Here is an 18,184-nt window from a genome sequence, read left to right on the forward strand (position 1 = left end):
TCAGTTCCATGCTCAGTACCAATTTGCGTATTTGTATAATGAAGTCAAAGAGTTCATGCAGCCCTTCGCCATTCAACTTTAAGAATTTGGTTCAGGGTGTTGTGTTGTTGTTTATTCATTCAGTCACTTCCAACTCCTCATGACTTCATGGACCAGCCCATGCCAGAGCTTCCTGTCGGCTGTCGCCACCCCCAGCTCCCCCAAGGTCGAGTCCGTCACCTCCAGAATATCATCCATCCACCTTGCCCTTGGTCAGCCCCTCTTCCTTTTGCCTTCCAGTTTCCCTAGCATCAGCATCTTCTCCAGGGTATCCTGTCTTCTCAAAGTGTTGTAGTCTGTAGATGTATATAAAAAATTAAAAACATGGTTGGAAGCATGAGTTTACTGAAACTTGGCTAGTCATGTTTGTTTTCATTCTGAAAAGTTAAGTTTTTCAAGAAGTTATAGAGCCAATGATAGAGTGCACTTCACTTATAATTGTGATGTCTGGTTTTCATTGACTGTTTTATTGATGGTTATGGAAGTTTTATTGTTGTTTGTTGTTTAAATTGTGCTGTACACTATTTGTTGTGCCACCTCTTCACAGTAATGTGGTCTATAAATGCTTAAATAAAGAAGATATCTGCTTAACACAGGATATCTTACATAATGCACACAAATCTCAGAAGTGATGTTCAGTGTCATTAGCTTCAGTTGAAACTATTTTAGCTAAAATAAATAGTCTTGTACTTCTTTACACAGCATTCAGCCTCTTTTTATGTATGTGAGAGCCAAGATAATGCAGTGAATCAAATGCTGGATTTGCACTTGAGCCATGAAGATCATGGAGTAAATGGAGGCCAATCATTAGGCTGAGAAATAATCTTAATGAGGGATGGGGTTCGGGTCAGGACAAAATGGGAAGTCCCACAATTTGAGGGTCTCATATAGTGCAGTTGTATCCCATAGCTGCCAGATATATCGCGTCTGACAGGAATGTTCCCAAGCCCTTATGCATCTTAAGAAGGGGAAGCTTATAAATGATTGGCTTCTTACCACAGTTTCTACCTGAATCCATGGCAGGGAATCAGTAATAGCTGGACGAGGGCCAGTAAATGGAAACTCCATCCCAACATGATGGGGTTCTGTGGATTGGTGATTTGTCCATTCAGAGAGTGTGTTCAACCTGTTCTGGATGGGGTTGCACTCCTATTAAAGGATCAAGTTCTTAGTCTGGGAGTACTCTTAGATAAGGGACGCAGTGGCTTAGTGGTTAAGACGCTGAACTGCAGACTGGAAGGTCAGCAGGACAGCAGTTCGAGACCAGAGTGCTACGTGACGGAGTCAGCTCCCGTCTTCAGTCCCAGCTTCTGCCACCTAGCAGTTCGAAAGCAAGAAATTGCAAGTAGATAAACTGGTACCACCTCGGCGGGAAAGGTAACAGCGTTCCGTGCACCTCGGTGTTCAGTCATGCCGGCCACATGACCACGGAAGCGTCTTCGGACAGCGCTGGCTCTTCGGCTTAGAAACGGAGATGAGCACCGCACCCTAGAGTCGGACGCGACTGGTTGGGGACACCTTTACCTTTTTTACTCTTAGATATGTTATTATATTAAGTAGTATATATGTATTATTAATAATAAATCATAAATAAATGATACTCCTGGTAGCCTTGCCATGGTTATCCATATCTATGGTAATATCGAAGACTGACTACTGTGATGAACTTTATGTGGGACTGCATTTAAAGATTATTTGTAAATTCCATTTGGTTCAGAATACAGCTGCCATGCTGTTGACTGAGATCAGTTGCTATGTCACTGGTATTGAAACAACTTACTGGCTTCTGATCCTGTTTCTGAAGGGCCTTCTTAACCCTTTCCTCTTCTGTAGTTTTTTGGCTAAAAAATCAGCCTACAGCTGCTTTTCCATTTAAGGAGAGAAAGCAACTGTAGGAGTTGGTGGGGGGATTTTTAATAAGAAAAAAAAGAGAGAAACAGTTTACAAAGCACTCCTTCCATGAAAATACCACTGCAGAGTTCAGCCTCCAATACTGCATTTTCTAAAAGAAACCATCAGAGGCAACCATAAGTAGTATTCCCTTTGTTACATAGTTAAACCATGCTTGCAGTATGTTTTGTTCATGCTGTGTTCTGTGTTAATGTCCCTTTGTTAACACTCACTCCTCTCAACAGAGGGGTGTTATTAGCAAATCACTGCTGGCCCCTGGTAGACACTTTTCAGATGATTAAAGGGGGTGAAAGTATCCAATTGTAAATTCTACTATTTACCAACAATTCATGTGCTATTTCTCCCTACCCAAGACATTACAAATGACACTATGAGAAAATAATCTGAGGTGACAAATGTTGTAGTCCAGACCAACAATCCTCTACATGTCAACTCAGAAATGTGTAGAGATAAAGGATTGCAGCTTTAGTCTTCCACTGGATTTTCTTACAGTATAGCCTAGGGATGTACGAAAGTCCCTTACCTTTCACGAAACTTGATTCGTGGTGGGGGAGAGGCGCTCCATCCCTCCCCCAAAACTTCTGGCCGGGGGGGAGGCGCCTCGTCCCTCCCCCCCAAAATTCTGGCCGGGGGGGAGGCGCCCCATCCCTCCCGCTGTGAATCCTTGCCGGCCGGGACGCAAATGGCAGCGGCCATAGCCACCGCCGTTTGCGTCCCTGCAGTCAGCCATGATAGGCTACGTAAATGTTTATGTAGCCTATCATGGCTGAGTGGAAAAAAAAATGCGTGTACGCAAATGGCGGCGCCCATGGGCACGGCCATTTGCGTATGCGCGGTTGTTTGGTTTTGTTTTTCACTCAGCCATGATAGGCTACGTAAACATTTAAACATTTAAACATTTTTTTAAAATCTAGCCGTGATAGGCTACGTAAATTTTTACGTAGCCTATCACTTTTTTTGGTGTTTTTTTTTTTTACTGGAAATGGTGGCGGCGGCAGCCGGTCAGAAGACCGGCCGCCACAGCTGCCGCCACCGAACTGCCGCCGAACCACCGCCGAAGACCAGCTGCCGCCACCAGGGACATTCGCACAAGGTAAGTCCCGTCCGGGGGGGGGCGGGAGGGCAGACCGTTTCACCACCAATTTCGGGGGGCCAAATGCTCTGGCATTCGGCCTCCCCAAGATTCGTGGCGAAATTCTCTGACATCCATAGTATAGTGTCAGTGAACACAAATAGTTGTCTATCCCAATGTAATTGCACAACATCCCATAGTTGCAGGCTAGGCAATAGGAATGGACACTCCTCTACAATTCCTTTATGACTGAATGTAATGAATCTCAATCTCTCTCTCTCTCTCTCTCTCTCTCTCTCTGATTCATATATATATATATATATATATATATATGAATCGCAACTAACAGAATTAAGAAATTGTTTTGCCTGTAACTCTCAGGGGCTGCCTTTAAATTTAAATCTGGCGGTCACTGATAATACCATAATACCTGTAAGGATTGTTAAATATATATATATATATATATATATATATATATATATATATGAAGGGGTTTCAAATCTGGACCTTAGGCAACCACCGAGCAAGAGTCAGAAGCCAAGACTAGGATGGCTGGATGACAATAGAAACTGTTATTGTTCCAGCAAATTGTTGTCCTAAGCTAGGAAGACATTGTAGATCCGTGGATTCCCAATTCTAGCCTTTTGCAATTCTTGAGAAGGGGGAAATGCTACATTTTCAAAATGGCTTTTTGATGATCACTGCAAATATGTCTTCTGTTGCTTCAGCTCTTTCAGATCCATATTCCAGTATTACATATGTGGAGTTAGATTCCTAGTGATCCAGAGCATGGTCTGAAGGCACATGAGGCAGCCACCTTGCTGAAGTTAAGCAGGTCTGGGTCTGGTCGGTGCTTGGAGGGGAGACCACCTGGGAACCACATGTAGCCTAGGGATGGCGGAGAATTTCTCCCCGAAACTTCGGGGGGCCGAGCGCCAACGTGTTCGGCCCCCCCGAACAAGTTTCAGGGAGAAATCCTCTGCACCCCCCCGCACCCCGCACACCCCCCCGGGACGGGACTTACCTTCCCTGAATGTCCCTCCCGGCGGCAGGTCTGGCTGGCGGTTCGTCGGGTGTTCGAGCGGGGTGGGAGCGGCAGCTGGTCTTTTGACCGGCTGCCGCCACCGCCATTGCAATAAAAGAAAAAAAACAAAAAATGTCCCCTGATAGGCTACGTGACGATTCACGTAGCCTATCACGGCTAGATTTGCAAAGTCAGCCATGATAGGCTACGTGAATCGTCACGTAGCCTATCACGGGTGACTTGAAAAAAAAAAAAAAGTGTGTACGGATAATGGCGGCCCCCATAGGGAGCCGCCATTCCCGTTCCTTATTTGGTCGCTGTAGTCTACGTAAATGTTTACGTAGACTACGGCGAAAATAAGGGCAACGCAAATAGTGTTGGGGGCCTATGGGGGCCGCCATTCGCGTACGCGCTTTTTTTTTTTTAAGTCACCCATGATAGGCTACGTGATGATTCACGTAGCCTATCACGGCTGACTTTGCAGATCTAGCCGTGATAGGCTACGTGAATCGTCACGTAGCCTATCAGGGGGCTTTTTTTTGTTTTTTGTTTACTTTCGCGTTCGCGGCCGGGCGAGGCGGCAAGCCTCCTCCCCGGCCTGAATTTCGGCCAGGCGAGGCGGGAAGCCTCCCCCCCTGGCCTGAACTTCGCGGGGGGAGCGGCGAAGCGCTCCCCCCCACCGCGAACAAGCTGCGAGAAAAGGTAAGTGACTTTCATCCACCCCTAATGTAGCCACCTTGAATTCCACAATGGAAGAAAGGTGGGATATAAATGTAATAAATAAATAAATAATCTGGATTTGAATGAAGTTGATGATTTTCAGTACTAGAATGAGACTACTAAGAATGAGATGGTCTGGAAATAGGGGCTAGAAGTGATGTTTTGGGAAAGTTCCTTGGGTAGAGACTAATTTAGGATGCCAGTTTTCATCAGAAAGATAAGTCATAATAAACTCGAGTATGTTTGGGCAACATGTTGCTATCACAGAAATCTTGCTTGTGTGTTCATTGTGTCTTTCATACTTTTGTTTCAACATAATATTTTAGAAGAATAAGGGACCTCCTATTGTTGCCATGATATTGAGAAGCAGTAATGTCACAGCATTAGAATTTGCATAGAACATGAAAGGTAAAGATTAGATGGGCTTTGCTAGGTTTATGAGTTCTAGTGTACAGTGTGTATAGAATAAACAGGCTTTAATAGCAGCAACCAGCTTATACTCAGCATATAATTTATGGATACAAATTGTCAACAAGCATTAAGCACAAGCTGGCAATAACTCATCTGGAAATATTTAATCTTTCAAAATAAGCATATTTTGCACTGTTTTCTATGAAAGAATGACTTACCAATTCATTCATTTCTTAATGGCCAAAACAGAATTCCACATTCTTGCTCTTTTTAAAATTAAGCATTGCTTGCATAGAAATAGCTGCATCCATCCACTGTAGTTCTAATCAGGAAGCGATTTAAGAACAAAATACGTTTTGGCACTAAGTAGTGGCTGATCATAGCAGAAGAGATTAGCAGTATGACATGGTAACTTGGGTGATACTGTGCAGTTCTTCATCAGCTGGATTTTAAAAACTGTTTAATCATCTCATATTATCTTCTTTGGGATAGAACTACACATTACCTCATCAGATATGTTGTTCTGAGGTAACAGTATTTTACATCAGAAAACAGGGGACAAATACAGAAAACATGACTGGGGGAAGGACTGCTGGGAGGACTGGCAGGCTGCAGAAGATGTAAGTGATCACCCACCGATTCCCTCCTAAAAATGCCTCCCTTCCCTATATTACTGTAGTGGATGCCATTTGCAGCCATAAAGCTGTTAGACTGACCTAAATGCAGCCATTTAGGGCTACATTTAGCTTAATCTAAGACTTTACGGCTGCAAATGGCATAGCGGACACCATTTGCATCCAGATCCCTTCTTGCAGTGAGTGCTCAGCGATACGGCACAGCAATGGCAGCCATATCACTTGCTGAATGGAGCCGGCCGGCAAGGAGGATCCGGCTCCATGCGGGTCCAGCGGGAGGCAGAGGTAGGTAGGGATGGCAGAGAATTCCACCACAGATCTTGGTGAGGCCGAATATCAGTTCATTCAGCCCCCCGAAATCTGTGGCAGAACAGCCTGCCCCCCCGCCCCCCCGCAGATCCCCCCCGGGATGAGACTTACCTGGGGCGGATCTTCCGGGTGGCGGCTGCTCCGGTGGCGGCTCCGGCGGCAGCGGCTGGTCTTCCGACCGGCTGCCGCCGCCGCCATTTGCAGACTTGTGGTGTGTTTTTTGTGTGTGTTTTTTTCAAGACGTGATAGGTTACGTAAAGATTTACGTAGCCTATCATGGCTGGGTAAAAAAAAAACGCGTACGGAAATGGCAGCTATGGCCGCCACCATTTGCGTTCCTTATTTTTGGAGTCTTAGTCTACGTAAATATTTACGTAGACTAAGACGGCAAAAATAAGGGGAACACAGCATAGTGAATGCTATTTGCGTCCCTTTTTGATTCACCGTTTTAGCCTATGGAAATATTTGCATACGCTGTTTTTTGTTTTGTTTTGTTTTTATCCAGAGCCCTCCACGGCCGGAAATCTGGCTGCAGACGGCTCTGGCCTGGGCCTGGCCGGCTGCTCCGCGGAGCCACCGCGGAGCACAGCTGGCCATCAAGAATTCCGGGGGGGAGGAACGGAGCGCCTCCCCCTGTCGAGGATTCTGGGGGGAGGGACAGAACACCTCCCCCCCACACCATCAACATAATCCGTGGAAAGGTAAGTACATTTCGTACATCCCTAGAGGTAGGTGGACCCGTTCCACCATGGACTCCAGAGGCTGGATATAAAAGAATCCGGCCTCACTGGAGTACATGGCGGAATTCTCGGACATCCCTATTACATGGAGAAATTTGAGACAGATTAAAATGAGCTTGGATTTCTAAGAATCTGACCTGAGGAATCTACTGCAGAGCACCCCACTCAGGCCATGTGAAGTCCATGGACTTTTGGATTATTTTTTTACTTTCCCAAAATTATGCATATAAATCTGTAGAAAAATATGTAAGTTTCTGCTGAGGAAACATTGAATGGAATGGGGGACAATACACTAAATGTTACATACTGAGGTAAATTATGTAAATACTTAAATATTTACGCAAATATTTACGTAATTATTTCCGTATTTTCCCTCATGATGAAAAAAAAATTCGCATCCGTCTGTAGGAAGCTGAGGAGGCTACAGGCTGCCAGAGAGCTGATTGAAAAACAGGGCACTTGTGCTCACTCCTCAGCCACTTCCTAAGTAGGGATGTACGAAAGTTCCGCCACGGATCTCGGGGAGGCCGAATGCCAGCGCATTCGGCCCCCCGAAATTGGTGGCGGAACGGCCCGCCACCCCCCTGCCCACCACCCGGGACAGGACTTACCTTGGGCGGATCTTCCTGGCGGCGGCGGCTCTGGTGGCAGTTCGGCGGCAGCATCGGCAGCGTCCGGTCTTCCGACCAGCTGCCGCCGCCGCCATTTCCAGTTAAAAAAAAAAAGTGATAGGCTACGTAAAGATTTACGTAGCCTATCATGGCTAGATTTTAACAAAACACCGTGATAGGCTACATAAATGTTTACGTAACCTATCATGGCTGACTTTTTTAAAAAAAACGCGCATACACAAATGGCGGCAGCCATGGCCGCCGCCATTTACGTTCTTTATTTTGGCACATCTTAGTCTACGTAAACATTTACGTAGACTAAGACGGCGAAAATAAGGGGAACGCAAATAGCATAGACGCTACTCTATTTGCGTTCCCCTTATTTTCACCGTCTTAGTCTACGTAAATGTTTACGTAGACTAAGACGTGCCAAAAATAAAGAACGCAAATGGCTGCGGCCACGGCTGACGCCATTTGCGTACACGCATTTTTTGTGGTTTTTTTTTAAATCAGCCACGATAGGCTACGTAAACATTTACGTAGCCTATCATGGCTGACTGCAGGGACGAGTAGCCGCCGCCGTTTGCGTCCCTGCTAGCCAGTGGGCGGATGTCCGGTTGCTGGCGGAGCCAGCCAGCGGCTCCACAGAATCCCTGCGGAGTGGAGCCGGCCGGCCAGGATTCTGGGGGGGAGGAACAGAGCACCTCCCCCCACGGCCAGGATTCCAGGGGGAGGGACGGAAAGCCTCCCCCCCAGCATCAACATAATCAGCATAATCCGCGGAAAGGTAAGTCACTTTCGTACATCCCTACTCCTAAGTAAAGCAAGCCCAAGAAATCCAAACCCAACCCAGGAGCATTTCTCGGAAATTTCTTCGCCATTGAATTCTTTTTCGAAAGCAATTTCTCTTCTATCAAATTGAACGAGAATGGTCAGAAAACGTGGGAGAAATTTTCAGCACAGCACTAACACATAGAGCTGTCAGACTAATTTCAAAAGCCATCTGTAAGTGATCAGTTCGGAACAGTGATCCTTAGCAGCCCTCTGAGTAGGAGGGAAGAGTGAGAGAGAGAAGGTGATGTTAGAAAGAGAAAGAGAAAAGGAGGTGATAGAAAAAATAGGCCCACCCAGCACTGCCTTGTGGTGCTCATCGAATTACCCCTGAGGGAATGTGGCCCTCAACAGAAATGGCCATGGCTGAATGTGATATGATCTGCTATAGACAGTGATGCATTGGCCAGAACAAACATGGGGTTGTAAGGGTTCTACAGTGCAGCCTACAAAATAGTCTACAATGTTTTTTAAACATGCTTAAGACAAATCACTATGAAATGTGAAGGTGCTCCCCAGTTTGTCCCAAGCCCCATGTTAGTCATCAAACCGACTGAGCACAGAGGGAATAGCAGCATTATTTATTGGCTTTACGCACATATAATGTTGACTATTTAATCTTAGACAACTTAATTGATTTCATATTTGAAGGGAGATAGAACATTTGAAGGGGATGTAGATCTAATTATCTCAAAATGCAACACAACTAATTTAAGAAGTATATTTTATTTAAGACAATGGGTGACACAACTCATGTATCATGGTGAATAGAATGCTATTGCCAAGGAACAATTAATTTTCATACTTAAAAAAACCCACCACACAGAATAAATAGGTAGGAACCCACACACCTAAATACCAATGATGAATCATTTCCTTACTGGAAAAAAAAATTGCCCAGGCAAGTTAATTGCTGAAATCTGAAAGGAAAAATAATAATCTGATTAAACATGTAAATGGGGTGCTGATGTTGTTCATTTGCTTTGTCCCTTGAGCTAATAATTAAATGACAGATTTTCAAATTAATTGCCAGGTATAGTCAGCTGTTTGTCTAAAATGCACTTAAATGAATGGCATGCCTTCTACTATTGACATTGGGTAGTTAAATTCCACAGACATTGTCTCTTTCCAGTGCAAGAGTTTGATTGCCTTTACATATACTTCATTAGTGCTAAGTGATGTGGCAAGAAGCTATGCTTGTATGAAATGAAGACTCATAAAATATAACAAGAGACAAATATTGGATGCAGGTGCCCTGCTCTTAGCCTTTTCATGGGCTTCCTCTTCTGAATGCTGCACTCTCATTTACTTAAGATTCACCTGAACATATCTCCATTGCTACCCATCACGGAGCTACACTCTTTGCAGCAACAGAGTGTTCTGAAGGCCTGGGGTGGGGTATGCTTGAAAAGTGCTGCCTTGGGCAGCATTTGGACTTGATGACCTTCACATCCCTTGATCTTCTGCGATCCTATCCTATGACCAGAGTTTCATAAAATCTTAAGTAATCCCCTAATGTGCACTGCATGCTTGCTCAGAGCATGCAGATACTGAGCACCAGGTTTGTAAACTCTGTACATGGTAATTTAAGAAGATAGAGAGCAGGAAATCTTCAGAATCTGGTCACACCATGCACAGTTAACATGTGAAATTCACTGCCACAAGAAGGGGTTGTCACCAGCAGCTTAGATGGGGCTTTAAAACAGGATTAGGCAAATTCATGAAGGATAACTCTAGCTTCTTCTGGGGAAGAAACTAGGATGCTAAAGGTAAGATGTAAAAGGGTGTTGCTGGAATTAAATGGGCAAACGAAACAAGCGGAGTCATGGGAGTAACACTGCATAATGTGTGGAGGAGGCTGGAGAGGAGAGGAGGGTTCTACTAGGATTCATGTGGAGATGATCCACACCCTGTTTTTGCATGTTTGCAAAGTGCAGGATCCATTGCAAATCTACAATTCCTATTGTTATAGAACCCCACTGGCTTCCAATTTGTTTCTGATATATTTCAAGCTGCTGATTTCAGCCTACAATGAACAATAATGCTTTGGGCCAGGATATCTGAAGGAACATCTGCTCTCTGTATGCGGTTGTGTAGTGGAGGGGGTATACAGGGGGTGCACCTCCAGGATTTGTTTAGAGTAGAATCGATGACATCATCTGTTTCAGTAATTGGCAGACCTTCCTTGCTCTGGCAAGCAAATGAGGTGATAATGAAGCTTTCAAGGTTTACTATTGTTTGTGACTGATTAGCTCAGAGGAAGTAAGAGAAGGAGAAAAATAATGACTATGGATTCTGTTTGGAGTATTGCTGTGGGCCTGTCATGATGAGCTGCTGCATTTCAAAATTTACCACTACACTACTGCCCATAGGAACCTGCCTGCTCTTTAATATCTGCTTCGGAATCTCTGCTCCAGGTGCCTCCACCATCAGAAGTGGGGTGGGTAATGTCTTGAGAGAGAGAAAAACCTTTCCTCATTGTAGTGCCCAGGTCAGCCTTCCCCAACCTGATGTCTCCAGGTGTTTCAGCCACCCCCCAACCTAGCATCTTCCAGATGTGTTGGAGTTGTGATCCAGCACACCAAGGACATCAGGTTGGGGAAGGCTGTCCGAGGTTGTGCCCCTGGCAGACATCAGGTTGTGCACCTGGAGGACATTGGGACACCTGGAGGACATCAGGTTGTGCACCTGGAGATCCCAAGTGTGATCCTGGAGGACATCAGGACACCTGGAGGACATCAGTTTGAGGAAGGTCATCCCAGGTTGTGCTCCCCAGAGACCTCACATTGATTTAGTTTGCTTCATGGCACCAGGTGAAGACCATTTTATTCACCTGTGTTTTTTAATTGAGGATGTACTGTCTGCCTTTTCTTTCCCTTTCTTCTTTTATTGTTGAGCTCATATTTGGTTCTGATGTTAAATATCTTTTGAACATTTTGTTATTTTAATGTTAATGGGCTGAGTATTCATAATTGTTTTTGTGGGGGAGGTAGTTATCTGCCTCGAAGAAGAAAAAAACCTTTGCTAAAAAGGCAGTTTAGAAGGCTTTTAAATAAATAAGAAGTAAATAAAATATTGAATAGTCTCTTTCTACTTCTTCACATTTCAGAGAGCCATGTTTTCATAAAAGGCAGATGCAGCTGCTCCCTACCTGGCCACTCTGCAAATTGATTAAATACTATCCCACTAATCTTTATTATTATTATTACTTAGAAAATACTCATTTCCCTTGGGGATCGTTGTTCCATTGCCATCACATATTGAAGCCAACAGGACACTGCCAGAATGCAAAGATTTACATGGGCACAGCATTTGCCACATAAATTCCTTCTTTAAAAACTGTTGGGAACAGTTTAATAGGTAGCAGCATGAAAACCTATCTCAGTTTACATCACATTGCATTTGTATGATCTATCTCCTTACTTTTGGAAGAAAAGGTTATGGCAGCATTTAACATATTGATTCTTAAAAACAGCATATGCTTTTGTATATAGGGATATAATTAAACATGGCAGTTGTGTCTGTTAAAAACCACATTCTCCCACTAAACTTGCATTTAGATTTTCTAAAATTCATTATGCCACATTATAAAAGTGCTTGAAAAACAAATCTGGATGCCCAAGTGCTTTGTATATGAAATCTAGTAGCTAGCAAGTGGTGGGAAAGAGGAATATTTTAATTAGCTCAAAGTTAAGCACGTCAGTGTCCCATTGATTTCAGCAGGAGAGGTATGTCACCCATTGAAATCAATGAGACTTGAAAGTGCTCAACTTTGTCCTGTGCCTTTAGTTGGTTAGGAGGTCACAATCTGGCCAAAGTCAGGCAATTGTAAATCTCACAGATTTCATGAACTCCAGTTGTTCCCAAACCATTTACCAAAAACAGTCCCTGTTTTCTTTTATCTGTTCCTGAAAAATTGCTATTAACCTTTTGTAGTTTTTGCCTTCTGGGAAAAATGCCTTAATAAAATGTTAATTCCTGGATTGGCCAGTCTCCAGGCTTCATCCCCTTACCTCAGTTCTAAGCTAAATTTCTGAGTTTGGGATGGTGGTAAATATATCTTGTCTCTAATGTGCATACAAGTCAATGTACACATAAACGCTGAGATGCCATTGCCTGCTGTTTCACACACTGGTGAAGCTCATTTTGAACTGTTGCTAACGGATTGTAGGATAATTATGCTATTTTAGCATCTTTATCCAAAAGAACAAACAGGGCTGGCTCCAGGTTCGAGAGGGCCCTCAACAAAGTGTTCCCTTCACCCGATGTCAGTGGCCCTGTCCTGGCAGGTTTAGTTGACAGCAGCAATGGTGGGCAGCAGTAACAGAAGTGCTCTGAATCAGTGGCTGGCAAGCAGAAGACTCCATTATAACATCCCACAATGCTCTACAAATATGCTGCATCAGGGAAACCTGGGAAATAACAGACCATCTGCCCGAGCCAGCTACCTGCTGCTGACAAGAGCACCAGAAAAAATATAAAAGGAGAGACAGGGAACATACCAGGGTGCTTGGCAGCTCTCTGTGGATTCCATGTACTGACCCTTGGAGCTATACCCAGTAAGATGTGAGTGCTAATGTAAATTACGTTGCGCTAGCGAAAGGGACCTCTAGTGTGATGCCAATGGTGTTAGCAGGCGTGATGGGTTTTCCAGGAAATCCCATTGTGCCCGCTAACGCCATTGGCAAAGCACTAGAAGTCCCTTTCGCTAGCGCAACGTAATTTATGTTAACTCTCACATCTTACAGGATTTCGCCCTAACACTAGGCCAAAAATACCCAAAAAAGTCTTTTCCGATCATTTTCTGAATCAGTGGAGGTAAAAAGAACCTCCCCAAAGATCAGGGCTGGGGGAAGACATTTCTCTGAAATGTCAGGGGTTTGAACAAGGGTTTTTCCATTTTTTTCTTCATTTTTAAATTTAATCATCAGCGCTATTCACAATGGCATGAGACTTCCTATACAGCTTCCCATTGGTCACACTTCCTGGAATGATGCCATGTCACTTTGCTACCACAGCATTTTGGGAACAGCAGCTGTGAGCAAGCAGTGTGAGTCTTTGTCCACAGCTCTCCATCGGCCACACTGCCTGGGATGCCTTGGGAGCAACATGACGTCACACCTAGCACTGGGTGAATCTGTCAATTTTGGGTTCACTCAGGTTTTCATTTTCCCAATGGTAAGTTTGTTTCAGCCTGTTCTTCATCAGGTTGCAAATCTGGCCCCAGAAATGCATGCAAAAATGTGTACGTATTTTCATCTCCATTTCTACTAATATAATTTTGTACACACTTTTCTTAGCACACATGTTTTGCGAGTGCTTCAATAGGAGGAAGAATTAGGCACAGGCTTAACTCTACCAAGGAAATCAGTGGGAGTTAGGGATGCTTAACTTTGGCTCGATTGTGCCATTAGTTAAGCAACTACTTAATTAACAATGTAATCCTATACATGCCTACTCAGTTCAATGGGACTTACTCCTGGTAAGTCTGTTTAGGATTGTAGCCTAATGGAGGCTTTCTTCTAAGGGGATGCATTTCCTTTAAGATCAGAATAAAATATATTTATGCAAAGGGCAGAATCCAACTGGGTGCTTATGCCCCCACCAATTCTCTTCTGCCCTACTGGTTGTGTTGTTCACACAGGAGTGATTTAATGCTTGTGGGGCAACCCAAATAGAGCAGAAATGCTCATTTCTGGAAGGAGGCAGGTCGCTGGAACTCGCATAAAGAAGCTCAGCCAGCCGGCCTCCTTCCAGAAACAAGTGTTCCAGCTCATTTGGGGGCTTTCCCTAGGAAGTGCTAAATCTCCCTTGTGCAAGGAGTGGGTCCTGCTTGCACAGCACAGTTGGTGGGACCAACTGCTTGTGGAAGAGAATCAGCAGGGAGGAAAAGCATCACAGGAGTATAAGCGCCCCATTGCATTCTGCCCTTAGATTAAATATTCTGGTAAAGATGTGTTTCAAAAAACATTTTAAAAATCCAAGCACATACTACCCACCAGATCACTCCTATTAGGGCTGTCCCAACACATGTCACTGCTCTAAGGTGAAGGACAAGATGCATCCTCCCAAATTCCATGTACAGAGGCTGACCAGACTGGCAGTTGAATCTTATTTCAACACTGGTGATGGGACAGCATCTTCCGCTGCACCTGAGGACAGCAGGCGAGCTTAGGAGACTCAAGGCAGACCACGTGGCACACACAGCTCTGTTCTACAATGCCTTGCTGACACTCCCCACACCCTGGTATCTACCGCCTGATGCAGCTGCATCACTCTACCTAATGGTAGGGTTGTCCATGACCATTGTTTTTTGAAACTCTGAAAAGTGGTTGGTGAGGCAAGATTTTCCTTTGCAGAAGCTGTTATGATCTTCACTTAGCAAGATTTGTGCTTCCATATGTTTAAACATTCAAGGCCTAACAGTGCTTTCCACCAAACTCACTTGGAAAAACTTTGTGATAAAATGGGATGACCTTCAGTTAGGGATGTCAGAGAATTCCATGACGGATCTCCAGTGCATTTAGCCCCTCAAAATCCATCGCGGAACGGCCTGCCACCCCCCGCCCCCTGCGGATCCCCCCCGGGACGAGACTTACCTGGGGTGGATGTTCCGGACGGTGGCGGCTCCAGCGGCGGCTTTGGCAGTGGCGGCGGCGGCTGGTCTTCCAACTGGCTGCTGCCACCGCCATTTGCAGTCTGTGTTCTTTTCTTTTCTTTTCTTTTCCCATAGACATAATAGGCTACATAAAGACTTACGTAGCCTATCACGTCTGGGTTTTAAAAAAAAAATGCATTTGCAAATGGCGGCTACGGCCGCCGCCATTTGTGTTCCTTATTTTTCGCCCTCTTAGACTACATCAATATTTACGTAGACTAAGACGAAGAAAAGAAAGGGGAATGCAAATAGCGCCCACTACGCTATTTGCATTCCCCTTTCTTTTCTTCGTCTTAGTCTACGTAAATATTGACATAGACTAAGACGGCGAAAAATAAGGAACACAAATGGCAGCGGCCGTAGCCACTGCCATTTACATACGCGTTTTGGGTTTTTTGGGTTTTTTACCCAGAGCCCTCCGCAGCCGGAAATCCGGCTGCGGACGGCCCTGGCCTGGGCCTGGCCAGCTGCTCCGCGGAGCCGCCACAGAGCGCAGCCAGCCGTCGAGGATTCCGGGGGGGAGGACCGGATCGCCTCCCCCCCCGTCGAGAATTCCGGGGGGAGGGATGGAACGCCTCCCCCCCACCATGAACAGAATCCGTGAAAAGGTAAATCACTTTCGTACATCCCTACCTTCAGTGGGGTTTACAATGGCAGCCATAGAAATTTATATCAGATACCACCCTTGTCTGCTATTCAATTAAAATTAGCCAAAAGCCTTCTGTACATACAGAACTGTTGTGACAAAGTTTATAATTTAGCCACCTTCCCTTATATAGGACCCTCCTCAACAACATTAAGGAAGCAGCCATTTGAGGACATGCTGTAAGGTCACATGAGGAGAGCTGTTAGAGCAGAGAACTTGAGACTTCTGTGTGAAGACCTGTCATTCTGCAGGTTAAAGTTGTATTTTGTATCAGTTCTCATACCTGTTATCTACATTGATGGACCTCAAAAAATATTAAAAGAACTAGCTGCACAGTTCTTTCGATACTGGCTGTATTTTCTTCATCACAAGGAAATGCATATTTTTGTAATTATAATTTTCAAAATGTGTCATTGTGGTTATACAAATCTCCATGAAAGGGGTCCATATTGTGTTGGTTGTGGTAATCACATGAAAGAAATTTGCATCACTCAGTTCTTAAGAAATTTATTTTTTCTAGCATGGATGAAGGTAAAAAAAAGGGGGGGAAAGGTGGAGATGAAATAATGGCAGCATAAAAAAATACATAGAATGCTTCAGACTATTCATAATTGTATCTCCTAATCCTTTGATATAAAAGGCACCACATAAATCTAGGATTACACCATTCTTCTATCTTATGGCCCAAACTGAATGATAAGAGCATTCAAAATCCTGTTATCCAGCTTTCACACAACTCCAGCTTCCAATTCTTAATAATACATCTAACTCCACTTATTTTTTTAAAGGAAGGGAGGAGCTGTTTTGTAATTGTCCTTTAGAGAATCATTCTTTGAAAAAAAATGTTTTTCTGATCAGAATCAATTTCTTTCTCCATATTTCAAGGTATCTTGACCTACACTCTCTGCTAAATCAAAATGTATTTAAAAAATGCAGTCCTGAAAATAATGGCTTATAAAAAGTGGGAAGAAGTTCCAACGATTTCTCATAGCTAAAGGAAAGGAAAAGCCCCTAAGCTTATTTATATTTTTATTATGTCACAGTCGTATGAGGTACATGCTTGGAGAGAGGAGAAACTATCGATTTCTTAGCCATCAGCAGAGCTGAGTATGTTGAGACAAAGAAAGAACTGGAAATGTGGTCAATATATGGGCTATTTGCAGACTCAATTTGGTTTCCATCTTCTTCATCATCAAGCATGTGAGCACTGATTGTGCAATGTGTGCTACCTACCAGATAGGTAGTGTCCTACCTACCAGCCTCCCCCACACCACGAATGTCACCCTTCGAAAAGGTAAGTGACTTTCATACATCCCTAGACTTTATAAACACAGATGGAGGAATGAGCTGGTAGGTTCCTACAATTTGGGTCAATACCCAGAGCAGCTGGGTAGTAGGGATGTACGAATATCACTTACCTGTTCGTGGATAATGTTTATGGGGGGGGAGGCATTCCATCCCTCCCCCTGGAATCCTGGACGGGGGGGTGGCGCTCCGTTCCTCCTCCCCGGAATCCTCCTTGGCCGGCTGTGCTCCGCGACGGCTTCTCGGAGCAGCCAGCCAGGCCCATCCAGGCCAGAGCCATCCGCAGCCAGATTTCTGGCCGCAGAGGGCTCGGGGGGGGGACCCGCGTACACAAATGGCGGCGGCTACGGCCGCTGCCATTTGTGTTCCTTATTTTTGACGTCTTAATCTACATAAATATTTACGTAGACTAAGACGGCGAAAATAAGGGGAATGCAAATAGTGCAGCGGACGCTATTTGCGTTCCCCTTATTTTCACCGTCTTAATCTACGTAATTATTTACGTAGACTAAGATGGCCCAAAATAAGGAACACAAATGGCGGCGGCTGTAGCCGCTGCCATTTGCGTACACCTTTTTCTTTTTTTTTTACCCAGACGTTTTAGGCTACGTAAAAACTTACGTAGCCTATCACGTGTGTGTAAAAAAAAAAAAAAATCTGCAAATGGCGGCGGTGGCAGCTGGTCGGAAGACCAGCCGCCGCCGCCGCCGAAGCCGCCTCCGGAGCCGCCGCCGCCCAGAAGATCCGCCCTAGGTAAGTCTCGTCCCGGGGGGATCTGCGGGGGGGCGGGGGGTGGCAGGCCATTCTGCCACAGATTTCAGGGGGCCGAATGCACTGGCATTCGGCCTCCCCGAGATCCGTGGCAGAATTCTCTGCCATCCCTACTGGGTAGACCTCATGCCATCTATCTCTCCTAGCTTAAAAAGATCCATGTATCCTACGTGAATTTAGTTTAACTCCTGGGAATGACAAGCATGATTTGGGATTCTCAAACTGTGCAACTAAACTGTGCATCTCAAACTGGGCAACTCAAGTAACGTATGAATAAGTTCTACCAAAATATGGCACGAACTTTTGACCTTCCTCTCTGATGATTCTTCTTTCCTTCTGTATTAATCATATTTTAAAAGCTGATGCTGAAACTAGTTTCTTCAGTGGATATTCATTTTTACTCTGCAATTCATTTTATCTTTCCATACGTACATTGATCTTTCTCCCCTGTGTGCCATGTATCGCTAGAAGGCAATCAAATCCTTGGTTACAGTTTTCTCC

This window comes from Heloderma suspectum, chromosome 1 (assembly GCF_057233095.1).
Source record: "Heloderma suspectum isolate Gila_16-S chromosome 1, 16-S_ref, whole genome shotgun sequence".
Classification (NCBI taxonomy): domain Eukaryota; kingdom Metazoa; phylum Chordata; class Lepidosauria; order Squamata; family Helodermatidae; genus Heloderma; species Heloderma suspectum.